The sequence below is a fragment of the Cebus imitator genome, unplaced genomic scaffold, assembly GCF_001604975.1.
Source record: "Cebus imitator isolate Cc_AM_T3 unplaced genomic scaffold, Cebus_imitator-1.0 Scaffold263, whole genome shotgun sequence".
NCBI lineage: Eukaryota > Metazoa > Chordata > Mammalia > Primates > Cebidae > Cebus > Cebus imitator.
Genome location: NW_016107578.1, coordinates 378158 through 382493, shown reverse-complemented (window position 1 = coordinate 382493; position 4336 = coordinate 378158).

Here is a 4336-nt window from a genome sequence, read left to right as displayed (position 1 = left end):
TTTTAGTAGAGACGGGGTTTCACCATGTTGACCAGGATGGTCTCGATCTCTTGACCTCGTGATCCACCCGCCTCGGCCTCCCAAAGTGCTGGGATTACAGGCTTGAGCCACCGCGCCTTCCTGTGCTAAGCTTTTTAAGAAGATTATCTCATTGACTCTCCAGCTGTTCTTGAGATATGGACTATCATTGTTTCCGTTTTGCAGTTGAAGAAACTGAGGGCTGGCATGAGATTGCACAATATGGAGAAAATTTGAGGAAATAAGACAAGGACCTCACTTCACCCAGTGCCTGTTCAACAGTGACAGCCTTCCCCATACTTTTATGTTATTTCAGATGCACGAAATCTTGAGATGTGGGCAATATTTCTCTCTAACAGCATAAAAACATGACAGTGCAGGCCAGGCGTGGTGGCTCACACCTGTAATCCCAGCATGTTGGGAGGCCAAGGCAGGTGGATCACCTGAGGTCAGGAGTTCGAGACCCGCCTGACTAACAAAGTGAAACCCCATCTCTACTAAAAATACAAAAATTAGCCAGGTGTGGTGGTCCATGCCAGTAATCCCAGCTACTTGGGAGGCTGAGGCAGGTGAATTGATTGAATCCGGGAGGTGGAGGTTGCAGTGAGCTGAGATCATACCACTGCACTCCAGCCTGAGCAACAGAGCAAAACTCCATCTCAAAAAGAAAGTCAATGCAAATCAAAATAAGACATTTATTTTTTAATTTCTTTTGTCTATCTGTCATTGTGCAAGGACACATTTATTTTCATCTAGTAGTAAATAATGGAAAGATGGACCATCTTTCAGATAGGCAAAGCACTTTTATAGCTCATTTCTGTTCATGGAATCTAGAACATATAGCTTTCCAGGAATGGTCTGACAATATTTATCAAAAACATAACCAGCTGGGCATGGTGGCTCACATCTGTAATCCCAGCACTTTTGGAGGCTGAGGAGGTAGGATCATTTGAGCCCAGGAATTCAAAGCTAGCCTGGGTGACATAGTGAGACATGTCTTTTTTCTTTCTTTCTTTTTTCTTTTGAGACAGGATCTCACTCTGTTATCCAGGCTGGAGTGCAGTGGCACCAAGGTGGCTCACTGCAACTTGACCACATAGGCTGAAGCTCAGGTGATCCTCCCAAGTAGCTGGGATTACAGGCGCCCACCACCATGCCCAGCTAATTTTTGTATTTTTAGTAGAGACGGGGTTTCACCACGTTGGCCAGGCTGGTCTTTAACTCCTGGCCTCAGGTGATCCACTCACCTCAGCCTCCCAAAGTGCTAGGATTACAGGCATGAGCCACTACACTTGGCCAAAAAAATTTTTTTTAAAGATGTAAATGCTGAAATACCTAGAGTAAAAAAATGTCTGTCTCTACTCTCATTGGTCAGAAGAGTGAAGAATTATTAAGAACCTAGCAATGTCCACTATTAGAGAGTTATTAAATTACACTTCACCTATATGGTGGAATAATATACAATAATAAAAAATGGTCGGGTGCGCCCGGTGCAGTGGCTCATGCCTATAATCCTAACACTTAGGGAGGCCAAGGCGGGCAGATTGCCTAAGCTCAGGAATTTAAGACCAGCCTGGGCAACATGGTGAAACTCCATCTCTATTAAAATAAAAAAAGTTAGCCAGGCATGCAGCATGCGCCTGTAGTCTCAGCTATTCAGGAGGCTGAGACAGGAGAATTGCTTGAACCTGGGGGGCGGGGGTTGCAGTGAGCTGAGATCATGCCACTGCACTCCAGCCTGGGCAACAGACCAAGACTCTGTCTCCAAAAAAAAAAACAAACAACAACAACAACAACAAAAATTCAAGTGGATCTATGTTTATGAAATGACCAGAGATGTTCATAGTCCGAACAGCAGGTTTCAAAACATTCTGTATTTTATGATCCTACTGCCAAGTAACATGCAGAGAAAAGGCAGTGCCCATCCAAATATTAACAGTGTTTCCAGTGGTGGGATTAAAAGAGATCTGTGTTTTCTGTTCTGTAGTCTTTGACATTTTCTGAACATTTTGCAATGAGCATATATTACATTGATCGATTGATGATGGATTGATTGGGACAGGGTCTCATTTGTCACCCAGACTGGAGTGCAGTGATGCAATCACAGCTCGCTGCAGTCTCAACTTCTTGGGCTCAAGCAATCCTCCCACCTCCCAAATAGCTGACAGGCACCTGCCACTGCCCCCAGCAACTTAAATTTTTTTTGAAGATGGGGATCTCACTATGTCGCCCAAGCTGGCCTTGAACTCCTGGGCTCAAGCGATCCTCCTACCTCAGTGTTGGGATTACAGGTGTGAGTCATTGCACCCAGTCGTTATTACTTTGTATAATCAGAAAGTTATTTTATAATCAGGGGAAATAAAAAACATCTGGTATTTGTTATCTGAGAGGCACAAAATCGTGTGGATAAGCACACAGATTCTAGATTCAGCTTTCCTGGATTTTGGCTTCAACTCAGCCAAGTTAATGGCTGAGTTAGTCTGGGCAGGTTACTGGCCAATGGAGGAAACCGTACCTCAGTTTCCCTCATTGTAAAATCCAAATAACCATAGCTCAGGTTTACTGAGAGGTTGTTATGTGCCAGGCAGTTTGTTTTACGTTAATCATTGGGCTGAATGCTCACAACCGCCCTATTAAGTAGGTGCTCTTATTATAAAATGGGTCACAGGCATAGGCAGGGAGGGAGGCAGGGCAGGGAGTCCGAGACCATGAGCGCCCCCTGGAGTAGAGCTGGGAAGCTACAGCAGAATTGGGAGGCAGCGCAAACGCAGAACGGGTGGGAGGCGTGGCGAGAAGTAGCGGGAGTTTTTGCCCCCACTACGATTGGCTGGTGTAATTGTCATCCCTTGAAAAGGCAGCCAATGAGAGGCGCGGCCGCTTCGCCCTACGAAGCCGCGGGCTGAGCGAAGTGAGGTGCGGCGAAACCCAAGGCGCTCGGGCGACAGCGGGAGCCACGGACCCCGAGGCGGGTGAGGGGACCCTGGTGTCGCTCCGTCTTGAGAGTGGCCCCAGCGTCGTTGCTACTCTGTTTGGCAGACCCCAGCATCGTCCTCCTTTTCCTGAGAATATCCTGGCATCAGTTGCCCGTTCCTGAGGGGGACGCTTGGCGTCATTCCTTTTTTCCGAGTGATCCCAGAGTCGTCCTCACTTCCTGAGGGGAATGCTGGCGTCATCCCCCTTCTTGAGGGGGTCCTGCTGTCAGTCCCCTGTCCTCATGGCCGGCACCGCATTGTCCTTTCCTCCTGCGGGAAACGCGGGTGTCCTCCCCTCTTTCTGGAGGGACCCTCATGCCATTACCCCTTCCTGAGGGGACCCCAGAGCAGTCCCCCATCCCTCAAGGCTTCCCAGCGTTGTTCCTTCTTCCTGAGATGGAACCTGGTGCTGTTCTCCCGTTTCCATAGTGTATCCTGTCATTGTCCTCCCCACGCTCAGAAGGGATCTGTCATCCCCCCTTTTTCTGAGATCAGTTCCTTCCTCGCTTCCAGTTTAAAGCAAAGGCTTCGGTGGACCCGTAGATGGGAGAAGGCCCAAAGACCCCCTTCCCTGTGCTTCCTTGCCCCCAGTTGAGCAGAGGGGAAGGAAAGACTCAGCTCACCCCCAGAAGATGGGGAGAACCAAAACGAGCTGATAAAGAAATTCACTATGTCACACGTGGTGGCGGCGCCTGTAATCTCAGCTACTCCGGAGGCCGTAGCAGGAGAATCGCTTGAACCTGGGAGGCGGAGGTTGCAGTGAGCCAAGATTGTGCCACTGCACTCCAGCCTGGGTGACAGAGCTAGACTGTGTCTCAAAGAAAAAAAAAATTAGTTGGGAAAAAAATTTTTTTCTCCCAGCCAGGCTCCGAGAATTAAAAAAAAAAAAAAAATTAGCTGAGCATGGGCTTGTCTGTAATTCCAGCTACTCTGGAGGCTGAGGCAGGAGAATTGCTTGAACCTGGGAGGTGGAGGTTGCAGTGAGCCACTGTACTCCAGCCTGGGTGACAGAGCAAGACTCCGTCAAAAAAAAAAAAAAAAAGGTGGCACCATAAAATCAGTTACAGCCCTGAGCAGTGGATATGGTGTTGGTGCTCAGAGGAGGGCGGGTCCTTTAAATAGGGAACTTCCTCAAAGCATGTGCAGTTTTATTTGATTTATAAGAAATATCATTTGTCGGGCCGGGCGCGGTGGCTCAAGCCTGTAATCCCAGCACTGTGGGAGGCCGAGGCGGGTGGATCACGAGGTCAAAAGATCGAGACCATCCTGGTCAACATGGTGAAACCCCGTGTCTACTAAAAATACAAAAAATTAGCTGGGCATGGTGGTACATGCCTGTAATCCCA